The 17143-nt window shown below is 44.3% G+C and overlaps 1 protein-coding gene and 1 long non-coding RNA gene across 5 annotated transcripts in view; one reads left to right on the top strand and one right to left on the bottom strand.

The window, feature by feature from the left end:
* Positions 1-453: 453 nt before the first annotated feature.
* Positions 454-4645, bottom strand: LOC141125922 (uncharacterized). Its single transcript, XR_012241404.1, has 3 exons — positions 4568-4645; positions 4327-4460; positions 454-724 (listed from the first exon to the last, which is right to left on the bottom strand). It is a non-coding gene; the product is annotated as an uncharacterized lncRNA (long non-coding RNA).
* Positions 4646-7489: 2844 nt separating this feature from the next.
* The window catches only part of YTHDC2 (YTH N6-methyladenosine RNA binding protein C2), a 291475-nt gene continuing 281821 nt past the window's right edge, over positions 7490-17143 (top strand). For 2 of the 4 annotated variants that reach the window (XM_073624629.1, XM_073624630.1), the window contains exon 1: positions 7490-7606. The gene's annotated coding sequence lies outside the window, so the exon portion shown is untranslated. The remainder of the gene's footprint in view (positions 7607-17143) is intronic. The other 2 variants (XM_073624631.1, XM_073624632.1) reach the window with 2 other exon arrangements.

A 17143-nucleotide genomic window follows, 5' to 3' on the forward strand; every position in this document is an offset into this window, starting at 1 on the left:
CACAGTTGATTTCTAATAAATAGCTTCAGCCAAACAATAACCATAAGTGAAAGAAATTTTTTGTTTTATCAATCATATTCTCTAAAAAATGGCCAAGAAATCATAAATTCTGCCAGGGTATGTAAACTTATGAGCACAACTGTATATGCCACTGTGTGTTGGTCTATCACATAAAATCCCAATAAAATACATTTATGTTTTTGGTTGTAATATGACAAAATGTGGAAAATGTCAAGGGGTGTGAATACTTTTTCAAGGCACTGTATATAATTGCATCAATCCTCCAAGGAGCAGGTGAGAACAGAATCCCCAAAACAATGCCTCGGGATATGTATCACTCAGTAGCATAAATAAAACAGAAAACACTTTCCATAGTAATACATTCAGATAAAACCATTTATTCAATAAAAGATTAAATGATACTCACAAACAGAGTGCACTTGAATCCCGTGCACAAGGTGAAAAGCAAGAAATTATTGCATACTCCCCCTTAAGCATGGACATCTGAAGAGTATACGTTAAAATGGCTGATACGCAACTTTCGGGCGTGATGATGTCATGTGGCTCTGCACCTCAAAGCAAGTGGACTTAACTTCCACGTTAAGTTTTGCTGACATTGGTGATCAGGATGCTCATAGAGAGTGAATCTCCCTTACAAGGCACAGATAGCAATAACAGCCTGTCAATGGTGCCTATTCTCCATATTTTCAAGTCTAAAATATAACTAAAGACAAACATTTTTTATCAATAAGGTCTATATTCACCACACATCTTACCTATCAAGGCCTAAAGTAGAACTTTTATTGTAAATTTTAACTAAATTAAAATAAAAGGTGGCTAAGTAACCACAGGGAGAGGGAATGTGACCACTTCTAAAAAAGGGAAAACGTGTATTTAGAATGTTTTTTTTTAAATCTATACAAAAATCTTTTGCCTTTCATTTCTATTTTAAACTGAATGGGTTGTTTTACAAGGCAATAGTTTACAATCACTTTAATTTTGCATCCAAAATGATATGGTTAAACTAAAACTACAGCTACCCCTGAAAAACTGGAACCACATAGGAAGTGAGAGGAAATCCCTCCAAAGTGAGGGAATCCCAGGTTGTCCCCAGAACGAGTGTCCCCATAGCAAGATTTCCCCTCTTTTCTTGTTCTGGTGACAAATCCAGAGTTTGGGATTTTCTTTCACTCTCATTAATACATATTTACATACCGTATATACTCGTGCATAAGTCGAATTTTTCAGCCCCTTTTTTGGGGCTGAAAGTGCCCCCTTTGACTTATACACGAGTCACCGCCGTCTGCCTACATGATCAGCGTGTCATGCAGGCAGACGGCGACCAGCGTGTGCTACATAGCACTCGGCAGCGGCTCTCACAGTTTAAAAGCCGCGCCTCCTTGTCTGTGATAGGCAGTCAGTGTACAGCCTATCACGGACATTCTCTCATCCTCGTCCGTGGTATGAGGATGAGAGAATGTCCGTGATTGGCTGACCGCTGACTGCTGGGAAATTGAGTTTTTTGGACGAGGAGGCGGCGCGGCTTTTGAACAGTGAATGGCTGCCGAATACTACACGGTGATCGGTGCAGAGCGGCGCACGGAGGATGCACAGGACACAGGTAGGATACACACACACACACACACACACACACACATGCATGCACACAGGTACATATACACATGACAGATACACAGGTACATGCACAAATACACAGGACACAGGTACATGACACAGGTACAAATACACATATGCACAGGACACATATGCACAGGACACATATGCACAGGACACATATGCACAGGACACATATGCACAGGACACATATGCACAGGACACATATGCACAGGACACATATGCACAGAACACAGGACTAGACATGTGCACACTGAAATATTTCGTTTCGGAATTTCGTTTTCGTCTCAAAAATAAATTTATTTAGTTACTCCCGAAATTCGTTTTTATTTATTTCGTTTTTCGTTAAAAATTGCATTCGTCCGAAAATCCAAATTAAGATCGAATCTGTCATTGAAGGCTTATGGTGTCTGTCGAATGTTCAAAGAAGATTCGACGGAGCAGCTAAACTGTACAATGCCGTATAGTTTACCTGCTCCGTCGAATCTTCTTAGAACTTTCAACAGACACCATAAGCCAAAGTACATGTGTACTTAGTTCTACCTATTTTACTGCTCCACCTCTTTGGTTACAATCAGCCAATAACATTCATCATCATCATTATTTTTATTTATCTTTTCTCCCCTACGTCGAATCTTTCCTCCCCTACGTCGAATCTTTCCTCCCCTACGTCGAATCTTTTCTCCCCTACGTCGAATCTTTTCTCCCCTACGTCGAATCTTTACTCCCCTACGTCGAATCTTTACTCCCCTACGTCGAATCTTTTCTCTCTATTTAGAATAATCTTGGACTAATAGAGTTAAGGTTAGGCACATTCGACCACAGGTTTGATGGACACAGATTGTTATTGTCATCATCATGTCGAATCTCCTATCTATATCGAACTGTTGTAGCAACGAAAACGAAAATAAAGCATTTGTTTATGTCGGATCTTTTGTTTTTCGGACTCTGCACTTTCGTTATCGTTTGTTAAAACGATAACGAAAATACCTGAAATTCGGACGAAAATGCATTTGGACGAAAACGAATGCACATGTCTACACAGGACACATGACATATGCACAGGACACATGACACATATGCACAGGACACAGGGAGGTATACAGCTGCAGATGGGCATTGTTGACCCTCTTTTTCCACTTACAGTAGCTGTGCATTTTTCACCCTCGTCTTATACTCGGGTCAATAAGTTTTTCCCATTTTTTTTGTGGTAAATTAGGGTCTCGACTTATACTGGCGTATATACGGTACATAATTAATACAGAAGAAATATAGTTAGGGCTCATTTATACTTGCTTCGGCTTCAACACACATTAACAACTAGTTTACACTTGCTTCAAAACAAGGCTTCGGACAGGCTTTGTTAAAGCTCTTTGAACACCAGTCAAAGCCCCTGTCGCTAAATAAAATGGTTAGCTTACAGTCCTGTTTACACTTGCTTTTGCTTTGCTTTGGCTTCGCTTCAAAAATTATACCCCATGTAGCTTTAGTGGTGCTTCAAAGCGTCTTCAAAGCTTCCATAGAAGTCTATGGCAAAGCTTGTTTGAAGCACCACCAAAGCCTCATCGAAGCACCAAGCAAAAGCAAGGTGTAAACAGGACTGTAAGCTAACCATTTTATTTAGTGACAGGAGCTTTGACTGGCATTCAGAGAGCTTTAACAAAGCCTGTCCAAAGCCTTGTTTTGAAGCAAGTGTAAACTAGCTCTTAAAGTGATTGTAAAGTCTCGTTTTTTTTTTCCTATAAAAAATAACAAACATGTTATACTTACCTACTCTGTGAAACGGTTTTGCACTGAACAGCCTGAATCCTCCTCTTCTCGGTTCTTTCTTCTGTGATCCTGGCCCCTCCCTCCTGTTCAGTGCCCCCACAGCAAGCAGTTTGCTATGGGGGGCATCCGAGCCGAGTCACAGCTCCCTGTGTCCATTCAGACAGAGCTGTGACTAGGCCCCGCCCTCTCTCTCCTAACTGGCTAGCTGACTTTGACAGCAGCAGGAGCCAATGGCTGTGTCTCAACCAATCAGGAAGGAGAATCTTGGATGGCTGAGACACTTGTGGACATCGCTGGACAGCGAGGGACCTCAGGTAAGTGTTAGGGGGGGGAGCTACACACAGAAGGCTTTTTTACCTTAATGCATAGAATGCATTAAGATAAAAAACCTTGTGACTTTACAATCCCTTTAATCTCCACAACTGGGCACAGACAGCAGTAAAAACCTGGCATCTATTTATAGAACAAGCTGGGTGCAATCTATTTATACAACAAGTAGCTGCAAATTATTTATAGAATATACTGGGTGCATTATTTTTACAGGGATGGCATCATGCCGTCCTACCTTTTTGCTAGGACATTGCTCAGATACTCCCAGGAGATTCAACTTACCTTTTGTATGCTTTCTCTCCCCTGTTGCTGTAGCTCTGAGCTCAGCGATGCCACGATGGAGGAGGTAGTAGTCCACACAAGTGCAAATAGGGTTTAAAAGCTTGCTATTCTGATGGTTGGGTGTAAGTAGTAGCAGCTGGGAGTGTCTTAGCAACATCCTAGCAGCAACTGAGGACAGGATGATGCCATCTCTGGAAGTTTTCCAATCAGGCTTTTGGGGGTATGTTAAAGGCCTACACCTAGAGCATAAGCATTTATCAACTTTAGTCAGAGCTGCACAGTTTGTTTTTATCTAGAGGTGCACCTTACCTGCATAGGCAGTTTTTGGTAAAGGTGAACTAACTGTTCTGTCTCAAGGAGCAGATAGATAAACCTTCTTATCCCAATAACTGTAGATACCATATTTCTTTGATCTCAGTTTTATTAGAACAAGCCAGGTGAAACTACAAAATAACAGAAATAGACCTCAATAAGTATAATATTGTATACAATACAGCATACATTGCATAAACAACGATATACAGTACAAGATGGGATAGTAAAAACTTACTTTTTAAGTTCTCTAAGGGGTGACGGCAATAGATAGAGAAATACATGTTATTTCCTGAATGTCTTCTCACAGAATGGTGACTGTTTCACTTCCTGTGAAGATTCTATCCAGAATTCCCTGCTTGCTGACAACTTCCTTATTTACACATACAATACAACAATAAAACAGAACTGTAGCAATACCAAAAAGGAACGCTAGATGGAGCCTGCACACCACATATGGATGTCTTAAAGCGGAGCTCCGCCAAAATGTTTTTTTTTTAAAACTCAGCAGCTACAAATACTGCAGCTGCTGACTTTTAAAACATGGACACTTACCTGTCCAGGGCGCCCGCGATGTCGGCACCCGAGGCCGAACCATCTCTCGGTCCTCGGGTGCTGCCGCCTCCATCTTCGGGAAGGGAATCAGGAAGTGAAGCCGTGCGGCTTCACTACCCGGTTCCCTACTGCGCATGCGCGAGTCGCGCAGCGCAATACCGGCTGGTCCCTGCTGTCTCTGGGACCCGTGTGTTTCCCAGCAGACAGCGGGGGTGGGGGGACAGGATGTGGCGTAAATAACCGCAGATTCTGCGGCTATCTACCCCGGAAGTGGGTACAGATACCTGTAATATACAGGTATCTGCACCTCCCTCCCCCCTGAAAGGTGCCAACTGTGACACTGGAGGGGGGGAGGAATCCGATGAGTGGAAGTTCCACTTTTGGGTGGAACTCCACTTTAAGTAAATTACACATTTTGCATGTAAATTTAACAACACAGGTACAAATAACCAGTATAAAACATCAGCAAGACATCTGGTGGACAGAACACTAACCTCCTAGAAGTTGTGAGGTATGCAGGCCAGCTTGACAGATGCGCACACACATATATATATATATATATATATATATATATATATATGTATGAACCAGGAGTCCCTATATTTATTCAAAAGTTAGTCAGAACTATTTAACCGTGTAAAATATAGAGGAATTTTTGTTTTTACATTTTAGATAAAGTAAGAGTTATAGCCTCTGTCAGTTTTTTTCCCCCATCTGTGTCCCATTGGGGAGCTTTTCATTTACTTTAGGGTTGCCACCTGTCCGGGATTCATCCGGACAGTCCAGGTTTTGAATCATTTGTCTGGGTTTCAGTCCGTTGCATCGCATACTAGCTCATTATGAAACACTTACCTTAGATTGAAGCTGTTTCAGCGGTCCCTGTACACCAATGTGAGCGGCGACATGTCGTCCTGGAGTTATTTTCGGGTTTGTGAGCTCCGGCGCTGTTATGGTTGCCACTTGTCTGGGATTTACCCGGACAGTTCAGGTTTGGAATCATGCCTCCGGGTTTCAGACTGTCTGAAAACCGGACACATTGTTCAGTCTGGACTATGACTTCCCAACAGGGTTGCTGGTTGCAGTTGGCTGCACACTGCTCAAAGCCAGCACTAACAATCCCCCCCTCCACAAAAAACACACATATGGGAGAGGAGAGAGGGCTTGATCTGCATCTCTCTCTTCCGCCCCTACCCCTCAGTGTCTGCCCACACTCCAATCTCCAGTGCTTTGCCTCAGAAAAGGATAGTGGGGGCTGGAAATTGGAAGTCTAGCAGCCTCAGATACATCTGGATGAGAAGTGCTGACTGCCAAGGGGTGAGTGAGCTCACCATCCATCCCTGTCTCTGACTGAAGTCTCCCCCTTCTTTCTCCTGCCTCTGAGTGAGTACACTAAGGTAAATCGGGGTTCTCAGAGCACCCCTTACATCATCTCCTTCACACCAGAGGCCACAGTGTTCCCACTTACAGCAGAGTCCTCTCCGTACATCAGAGTGCTCAGTGTTCACACCTTAAATTAGGATTACCAGAGCATCCTTCAGAGTCCTCAGAATCCTCCCTTACATTAGATTCTTCAGAGTCCCCCCTTACAGTGAAAGGGAACTCTGCGAGTTCAGGTGTAAAGGGGGACTCTTGTTATTAACGCCATATGATTAGAAATGTTATTTAATAGCAAAATATACGTATAATTTATACCATAAAAAAAAAAAATTGCTGTGCGCTGCTAAAGTGCTTGGGTTTGATTTGAAGAAAAGGTGGCAACCCTAGGCGCTGTGCTTGGCCGGAGCCGCGATGATGGCATGCGCACGGGAGCCACCGGTAACGGCACAGCAGCTGAAGAAATGGCACGAGTGGACCGCTTCTTCAGTGAACATGTACCGATGACATCGGCAGCAGCACATATAGTGAATATCTCCTAAACTGTGCAAGTTTAGGAGACATTCGTGGTACCTACAGGTAATCCTTATTATAGGCCTACCTGTAGGTAAAAGTGGTGTAACAGGGTTTACAGCCACTTTAATCATAGCTCCCAACTGTCCCTGATTTGGAGCAATGTCCCTCTGTCCCTCATTCCTCCTCATTTTGGTCTGATCCATATAGTTGTATATAAAATGTACTTTTTATCTATGAAAATGTGTTTTCCAGTGCTAAACATTTCATCTAATTTCTAATTGGCTGCATCTGTAATTTCCAAAAGCCAATAAAAAAGGAATAGTAGTGGTAAAAAAAGCACTTGTGGGTTCAACCAATCTTTTTTTTTTTTTTTTTTAACAATTCTCGGGGGCGTGGCAAGGGGTGTGTCCTATACCTGCATACCTTTGCTGATAGGTGTCCCTCATTCCCGTCTCAAAAAGTTGGGAGGTATGCTTTAATAACACTATACAGAAGAAATATAGGGAATCTCCACAACTGGGAACAGACAGCAATAAAAACCTGGCATACATTCTAATTCCTCTTCACTCAATCCCAAACGGTTTCTAGTAACACGTTTTTTCAGAATATTTAGCATGCCTGGGAATCAGACAATCTGGCATCTCACCGAGGCTTGCCCAACTCAATCATGGCCGCAATAACTCTGGCATCACAGTGTAATGAGAGCGGGATGTGCAGTCACATGACTAGGCTTGGCTCCTCCCTCTGGAATCACCGGGAGGGGGGGGAAGTCCCGGCTGTGGGGCCTGTGTACGGAGTGCGGCTGGAGACAGAAGGCGGCGATAAGTGAGCGGTGAGAAGGAGTTGGTGTGATTACATTGAGAGGAGCGAGTCTCCATAGACGTGTATGGGTAGTGCTGACCCTGACTGGGCGCTTGTTATGTCCATTGTCACACAGACAGTCCGTTCTGTCATAGAGCGGCTACGCAGTAGACTTGTGGAGGATAGTGAGTGTGTGGAGGGGTGTGTGCGCCTCCTCAGGAGGGACAAGGTGTATGGAGTGTGGGGTAATACAGAGATAGGTAGGTGAGAGCTCCCCCTCGTCTGTACTGTGTATACACAACACACACACACACACTACAGTCACACACAGGTACACCTCTCTTGTAGTTTCGTTTGTGTGGAAAGGAAAGCACACAGAAAGATCCTGTATAGAGAGCATCCCCTGTGTATTACCCCTCACTGCTCCATACCCCTATACAGAGTCATATTAAAGCCATACTCCACCCCAAACCACACACGTTACCAATCATTAGATTTGGTGGCTGCATTTGTTCCCCCCCCCCCCCTTCTGTTTTTACCCGGTGATCTGCCCAGTAACACAACTCCTCTTATTAGTGTGCCCCCACTCTGGATGAAGGAGCTCAGGGGGCACCTTTGGGCTGCAGCATTCTCAGTCTGGGGGAGGGGGATGTACCAGCAGATTTAAAGCAGAGTTCCACTAGTTTGTGCCTCCCCTGCCACATTTGGCACCTTTTAGAGGGGGGGGGGGGGGGTGCAGGTACCTGGTTTTGACATGTACTTGCTCCCACTCCCGGCTTAGATCACCACGGTGATCTATGAGCATGTTGGCTCCCCCCCCCCCCCCCCTCCCTCCACAGGTCCCAGAAGACTGCAGGGCCGTTCACAAAGCTGCTGCGTGACTCGCGCATGCGCAGTACACAACTGGCTGTGAAGCCCAAAGGCTTCACTGCTGGTTTCCCTTACTTACAATGCAGGTGTTCTGTCAAAGAAGCCAACTCGTCAAAATCTCCAATTGCGTTACTTCCGGTGACTCCAGCAGCAGTAATTGCAGATTTTGACAACTTGGCTGTTTTCACAGAACCCCGGCAGCGTATACACTACGGTACCGGATATAATAAGTGAACATTGTTAGTCTACCCACTAGTAATCAACAACATGGCCGCGACAACTTTTTTACTTCTGTCAAAACAGCCAAGTCGTCGTGTACTGTAGTGTATTCGCTACTAGTGTTCTGTGAAGAACGTCAAAATCAGCAAATACTGGAGAGTCACCGGAAGTGATTTAATTGGAGATTTTGACGAGTTGGCTCTTTTGACAGAACACCGGTGCCTGGACACGAAGCCAATTGAAGAATCAGCTCGTGTGCCGACATCTCGATCCCTGGAGTCTCCTTATTTTAAAAGTCAGCTGCTACAGTATTTGTAGCTGCTAATATTAAAGTCCTTGTTATTTTTAACAACACAAAAAAAAAAACCCAAAAAAAACAGACATACTTAGTTACATAGTTAGGTTGAAAAGACATGTCCATCTAGTTCAAGCAAAAAAAATAAAAAATACAATCCCATATACACAATTCTTCACCCATAGTTGATACAGAGGAAGTAAAAAAAACCCCAGCAAAGCATGCTCCAGTTCGCTACAGACAGGGGAAAAAATTCCTTCCTGATCCCCTGAGAGGCAGTCGGATATTCTCTGGATCAACTTACCTGCTTTGTTGCAGTTGGTTTTGCAAAGAGCAGCCCAGATCCTCCTCTTCTCGGGTCCGTCTTTGGCTCTCCTGGCCCCTCCCTCCTGTTGAATGCCCCCTCAGGAAGAAGCTTGCTATGGGGTCACCCGAGCCGCAGTTCCCTGTGTCCATTCAGACACGGAGCCCTACCCCCTCTTTTTTCATTGGCCCACTAACTTTGATAACAGCAGGAGCCAATGGCGCTTTGCTGCTGTCTCAGCCAATAAGGCGGAAGAGTCCCAGGCATCAGAGTCTCTCTCTCGCAACATCGCTGGACCGAGATGGGGCTCAGTAAGTATTAGGGGGGCCTCTGCACACAGAAGGCTTTTTATCTTAATGCATTAAGAGAAAAAAAAAACCTTCTGCCTTTACAATCACTTTAAAGAGGAGCTCCAACCTCCCAAAAAAAGTAAAGTTTTACTAAATCCACAACAGTAAAATCAGTCTGTATATGCAGAAAAGCATGTTTTTTGTTAAGGATGAGCTGTAGCGTGTTCGCACACCCCATGTACAGAGCCCGCCAGGAAGTCAGCACTGTGCTGCGCTAATCACAGGCAGTGAGACATTGTCCCGATCTCTGCAGCCGTGCACTGGGACAATGTCTCACTGCCTGTGATTAGCACAGCGTAGTGCCAACTTCCTGGCGGGCTCTGCACGTGGGGTGTGCGAACAAGCCAGAGCTCATCCTTGTTATACTCACTGTGGAACCTAAGGGGGTTTACAGCATTGTGTAAAAAGGCTGTTTGATCCTGTCTCCTCTGGTCTTCCCCTTCTTCCACAGTCCCCAATCCATCTTCTGATAAAACAGAGCCTTGGGTTTAGTAACATTTTAAATATACTAACACATTGGAGCCAAACTCCAGCTAATACTTCATAATCAGTTACAGCAAACTTTTTTTTCCTTTTGGATTAAAGGTTTTACATAAAAGCTGATCATTGTAAGCACCCCTGTCAGTGTTTTGCGGTTTGTCTCATCTATGTAACTAATACATCTGCAGGAGAACTTGTTCTTTATAAAAAAAAATGTTAGTTTGTGTGTGCGTTTATGCCTGTATGATGTGTCAGCATAAATGCCTACTGCTGGCCAGAATATTAATGTTTTCTTTTTTTTTTTCATCTGTAAATGCTCCTATTCAAATACACCTGTAAATGTCTATGTGTGCATGGCCACGTAGGATAACATAGAGGTGCTTTTACAGGCATAAACAGAACTAGTTTTAGTGGCGCTTTGCCGTAGTTTTAGCGGCACTTTTAACCCCCGCTAGCCGAACAAAGGTTTAAAAAAGCGCCTTGGCAGCGCCGGCCATTGATTTCAACGGCAGGGGCGTTTTAGGATCGGTGAATTCACTGCTCCCCCAATGCCCCAAAGATGCGGCTTGCAGGACTTATTTTCTTGTCCTGCAAGCGCACCGCCCCAGTGTAACAGCACTCCGGCTTTCACACTGGGGTGGCTTGAGAGTCACTTTTCAGGTGCTTTACAGGTGTTATTTTTAGTACAAAAATGCCTGAAAAGCACCCAGTGTGAAAGTAGGTTTAGTGTTAATAAAATGCCTGAAAATAGGATTTTTAAATACAGCTTACCTGTAAAATCCTTTTCTTGAGAGTACATCACGGGACACAGAGTATTCATTACATAGTGGGTTAGATAGGCACCATCGGTGATTGGACACTGGTTAACTCCAATTAAGTAGAATTCCTCCCCTATATAACCCCTCCCATACAGGGAGGACCTCAGTTTTGTAGCAAAGCAATAGGTAACCACGTAAAACCCATAGAAGGGCGGGAGCTCTGTGTCCCGTGATGTACTCTCAAGAAAAGGATTTTACAGGTAAGCTGTATTTAAAAATCCTATTTTCTTGATCATACACCATGGAACACAGAGTATTCATTACATAGTGGGATGTCCCAAAGCAATGCTCATTTGAGGGGAGGAAGACACAGATCAGAAAATATAGACCGCAAACGGACCAGAGGAACTAAACTGCAGCCTGCAGTACACTGCACCCGAAGGCGGTATCCTCTTGCCCTCTTACATCCACCTGATAGAATCTGGTGAATGTATGAACTGAAGACAAAGTCGCAACCTTACAGATCTGAGCCATGGAGGCCTGGTGAAGCACTGCCCAAGAAGCACTAACAGCCCTAGTTGAGTGCGCTTTCACATGAAAAGGAGGAGTCTTCCTCTTTATATCATAAGCCTGAAAAATAACCTGTCTAATCCATCTAGAAAGAGTGGATTTCAACGCTGCTTGGCCTTTCTTATGGCCATCTGGCAGAATAAATAATCAGTTTTCCGTATCTGAGCGGTTGCCTGCAGATAGACACTGACTGCTCTAACCACATCAAGAGTGTGCAAAGATTCTTCCTCCTGGAAAAAAGGATGGTAGGATTACATCTTGATTCAAATGGAATCCTGAAACCACCTTAGGTAAGAAGGAACGATTAGGACGCATAACAATCCTGTCCTTGTGAATACCGTATTTATCGGCATATAACACGCACAGGCGTATAACACACACATTCATTTTAAGATGGAAGTTTCAGGAAAAAACTTAAGTTTTAAATAAGGAACTTTGAAGCAAAATAAGGGTCAGTGCCCATCTGCAGCCTCACCATTGCCTCAATGCAGCCTGATTAATGCCCACCTGCAGCCTCACAAGTGCCATCAATGCAGCCTTATTAGTCAACATCAATACAGCCTCACCATTGCCATTAATGCAGCAGCCTCACCATTGCCATCAATGCACAGCAGCCTCGACATTGCCATCTATTGACTTCCTATTACAGAGGCCGCCAAGTAAACAGGTGATTCTCACTGTATGTAATCTGATGGCACTCGTCCCCCCATCCCCCCCCCCCCCATTGCCTCCGAGGCAGCTGAAATTGAAGTATTGGCGTATAACACGCACACGCTATTTGCACCCGATTTTCATGGTGAAAAAGTGAGTGTTATACGCCAATAAATACAGTAATTAAATATGGCTCTTTACAAGAAAAAGCTGCCAAATCTGATACTCTCCTACAAGAAAAAGCTGCCAAATCTGATACTCTCCTAGCAGAGGATATGGCTATCAAGAAGACTAATTTTTTAGTCAAAAGCGCTAAAGGAGCCAGGTGCAGTGGCTCAAAGGGTTGTCCCTGTAAAGCCGACAACACCAAATTCAAATCCCATGGGCATACTGGAGGTTTGACTGGCGGATTCAACCGCAGTGCCCCCTGAATAAAGGCCCGGACCAGGGAATGTGAAGCAATTGGCTTCTGAAAAAATACAGACAAAGCCGAAATTTGGACTTTGATAGTGCTCAAAGCCAATCTCATTTCTAGGCCTGACTGAAGAAAGGTCAAGATTCTGCTAATCATATACCTTCTAGGATGCCATCCCCTGGGTTCACACCATGAAACATATGCCTTCCAGACTTTGTAGTAAATAAGCCTGGAGGCCAGCTTACTGGCATTGACCAGAGTGGAAAGGACTGACTCCGAGAGCCCACGGTCTTTTAAAATGTGGGTTTCAGCAGCTAAGTTGTCAAATTTAGACTTCGTAAAGCAGGGTGGCAAATTCGGACCCTGTGTGAGCAGATCTGGCCAGAATGGGAGGACACAAGGCCTGCCCACTGCCATCTTTACAATCTCTGCAAACCAAGGTCATCTGGGCCAAGCCAGGGCTACTAAAAGGACCGACTTTGCTTCCCTTTTGACCCTTCCCAGGAACCGCGGAAGAAGTGGGTTCGGAGGGAAGGCATACGTTAGATTGTACTGATCCCATGGGATTATAAGAGCATCTGACCCCTGAGCAAGTACATCCCTTGTTCTGGACACACAATTTGTCCAGCTTCCTGTTGAATCTGGACGCGAATAGATCCACATCTGGTGTTCCCCGCCTTTGACATATGGTTTGGAATATGTCGAGGTGTAGGGACCATTCTCCTGGGCATAATTGCCGGCGGCTTAAGAAATCCGCTTGCCAGTTTTCCATTCCTGGGATGAATACCGCAGACAGGCAGGGAACATGGCTTCCTGCCCAAGCAAGAATGCGATTCACCTCCCTTTGGGCATCCAGACTTCTGGTGCCTCCTTGGTGATTGATGTAAGCCACAGCCGTGGCATTGTCGGATTGTATCCGAATAGGATGACCCTGTAGCCTGTACGACCAGGCCATGAGGGCCAAGTAAATTGCCCGAATTTCTAGAATATTGATGGGCAAGCGTCTCTCGGTTGCAGACCATCTTCCCTGCGTGCATGTTTCTTCCAGAACTGCTCCCCAGCCTGTCAGACTGGCATCTGTGGTTACGATCTTCCATTGTAGTGGAAGAAAGGCTTTGCCTTTCAAAAGATTTTTGGTTCGTAACCACCAATTGAGGCTTTTGCGTATCCTTGGGGATAGGCACATCGGAAGATCCAAGGCATGAGTCTTTGTTCCAAGCTGCGAGAATGCTTCTCTGCAGGGGCCTTGAGTGAAACTGGGCAAATGGAACAGCCTCGAAAGTGGTAACCATCTTTCCTAACAGTCTCATACATAGCTGAATGGATGGACTCTTTTTGCTTAATACTAAGCGGACTAGAGCTCTTACGGCCTTGACCTTTGGCTCTGGTAGAAACACCCTGCCTTTAGCGGTGTCTATGATCATGCCTAGATACTCCAACCTTGTTGAAGGTTGCAAAGAAGACTTTTCTAGGTTGATTATCCAGCCTAGTCTTTTCAAATGTCTTACTGTCTTGAAGACAGCGCTGTTCAGGTGTGCCACCGATTGCTCTATGAGTAGCAAATCGTCTACATAAGCTACCACAGTTATGCCCTGAGCTCTTAGATTTGCTAAGAGAGGGTCTAGAATTTTTGTAAAAATTCAAGGAGCTGTAGCGAGACCGAAAGGAAGGGCCACAAATTGGAAATGGCGCTGGTCTACCGCGAACCTTAGATATCTTTGGTGAGCGGGAAAAATCGGCACATGAAGATATGCATCCTTGATATCTATTGATGCCATAAATTCTCCCCCCTGCAGGGTGGAGACCACCGAACGAATTGACTGCATTCGGAAGGATCGAATGTGTAGAAACTGATTCAGATCCTTTAGATCTAGGATGGGTCTGACATCTCCATTTGGCTTTGGAACGGTTTAGAGATTTGAGTAGAACCCTGAACCCTGATCTTTTGGGTTCATTTCTACTATCACTCCCTGGGATAGTAAGCGATCTAAGGCCAGTAGCAGCGGTTCTTGCTTTACTGGATCTTTGGGAACTCTTGACCTTAGGAAACGAGCTGGTGGAAGCTCTAGGAACTGTATTTTGTAACCTAGAGATACTGAAGAGACCACCCACTTGTCTTGAACCTCTTCCTGTCAGGCTCCTGAAAACTGTAGGAGCCTTCCCCCCACTCGGCGAGTGGGGGTGCCCCTTCACAGGGATGTTTTGGGGCTCTACTTGGCAAGCTTTCGTCCGCAAGCCTTTTTCTGCCCTTGGGTGTGACCCTAGGCCCTTCCTCTGAAAGTAGATTGGGAAGGCCGTCGCCACTGCTTAGAGCCTGATGTTCCAGGGGAAGGGGAAAGAAACCGTTTGAATGGTGGACGTTTACCCCTCTTTACCACCTGTAATTTTTTGGATAAAATTATCTAGGTCATCCCCAAATAGGCGTTCCCCTTTGAATGGGAAGCCAGCTAAATATCTTTTGCATGAAAGCTCTTCTGCCCAACTTTTAAGCCAAAGGGACCTGCGCATGTGTACCAACAGGAGAGACAAACAAGATGCTTGCTGGGCAGAATCCAGAATGGCATCAATCATAAAACACAGCACCTGTGGAAGGTCTGCATAGTTCTCCACTTCCTCACTGGGAAGGAGGCCAAGCATCTGCTTAACCTCTTCCTTGAGGAATTGACACAAACCCACAGTTGCGACTGTAGGTTGGACTACAGCGCCAGCCATGGAGAAGGAGGCTTTTAACCACTTCAGCCCCGGAAGGATTTACCCCCTTCCTGACCAGAGCACTTTTGAAATTTTGAAAAAAAAAATGATATTTTCTACTTTTTGTTATAAAAAAAATCCAATAAACTCAATTTTAGTCATACATTTAGGCCAAAATGTATTCGGCCACATGTCTTTGGTAAAAAAAATGTCAATAAGTGTATATTTATTGGTTTGCGCAAAAGTTATAGCGTCTACAAACTAGGGTACATTTTCTGGAATTTACACAGCTTTTAGTTTGACTGCCTATGTCATTTCTTGAGGTGCTAAAATGGCAGGGCAGTACAAAACCCCCCCAAATGACCCCATTTTGGAAAGTAGACACCCCAAGGAAATTGCTGAGAGGCATGTTGAGCCCATTGAATATTAATTTTTTTTGTCCCAAGTGATTGAATAATGACAGAAAAAAAAAAAAATTACAAAAAATTGTCACTAAATGATATATTGCTCACACAAGCCATGGGCATATGTGAAATTGCACCCCAAAATACATTGAGCTGCTTCTCCTGAGTACGGGGATACCACATGTGTGGGACTTTTTGGGAGCCTAGCCGCGTACGGGGCCCCGAAAACCAATCACCGCCTTCAGGATTTCTAAGGGTGTAAATTTTCACTCTTCACTGCTTATCACAGTTTCGGAGGCCATGGAATGCCCAGGTGGCACAAACCCCCTCAAATGACCCCATTTTGGAAAGTAGACACCCCAAGCTATTTGCTGAGAGACATGGTGAGTATTTTGCAGCTCTCATTTGTTTTTGAAAATGAAGAAAGACGACAAACTTTGTGAACTTTGTGACAAAAAATGAGGTCTGCAAAATACTCACTATACCTCTCAGCAAATAGCTTGGGGTGTCTACTTTCCAAAATGGGGTCATTTGGGGGGGGGGGGGGGTTTCTGCCACCTGGGCATTCCATGGCCTCCGAAACTGTGATAGGCAGTGAAGAGTGAAATCAAAAATGTACGCCCTTAGAAAGCCTGAAGGCAGTGCTTGGTTTTCGGGGTCCCGTACGCGGCTAGGCTCCCAAAAAGTCTCACACATGTGGTATCCCCGTACTCAGAAGAAGCAACAGGATGTATTTTGGGGTGTAATTTCACATATTCCCATGGCATGTTTGAGCAATATATCATTTAGTGACAACTTTGTGCAAAAAAAAAAAAAAAAAATTTGTCTCTTTCCCGCAACTTGTCACAATATAAAATATTCCATGGACTCGACATGCCTCTCAGCAAATAGCTTGGGGTGTCTTCTTTCCAAAATGGGGTCATTTGGGGGGGTTTTGAACTGTCCTGGCATTTTATGCACAACATTTAGAAGCTTATGTCACCCACTCTTCTAACCACTCGAAGACAAAGCCCTTTCTGACACTTTTTGATTACATGAAAAAATTATTTTTTTTTGCAAGAAAATTACTTTGAACCCCCAAACATTATATATTTTTTTAAAGCAAATGCCCTACTGATTAAAATGGTGGGTGTTTCATTTTTTTTTTTCACACAGTATTTGCGCAGCGATTTTTCAAACGCATTTTTTGGGGAAAAAACACACTTTTTTAAATTGTAATGCACTAAAACACACTATATTGCCCAAATGTTTGATGAAATAAAAAAGATGATCTTAGGCCGAGTACATGGATACCAAACATGACATACTTTACAATTGCGCACAAACGTGCAGTGGCAACAAAATAAATACATTTTTAAAAGCCTTTACAGGTTACCACTTTAGATTTACAGAAGAGGTCTACTGCTAAAATTACTGCCCTCGATCTGACCTTCGCGGTGATACCTCACATGCATGGTGCAATTGCTGTTTACATTTGACGCCAGACCGATGCTTGCGTTTGCCTTAGCGCGAGAGCAGGGGGCGGCAGGGGTGCTTTTTTTTTTTTTTTTTTTTTTTATTT

Source organism: Aquarana catesbeiana, linkage group LG01, assembly GCF_042186555.1.
Source record: "Aquarana catesbeiana isolate 2022-GZ linkage group LG01, ASM4218655v1, whole genome shotgun sequence".
In the NCBI taxonomy this organism is placed as follows: domain Eukaryota; kingdom Metazoa; phylum Chordata; class Amphibia; order Anura; family Ranidae; genus Aquarana; species Aquarana catesbeiana.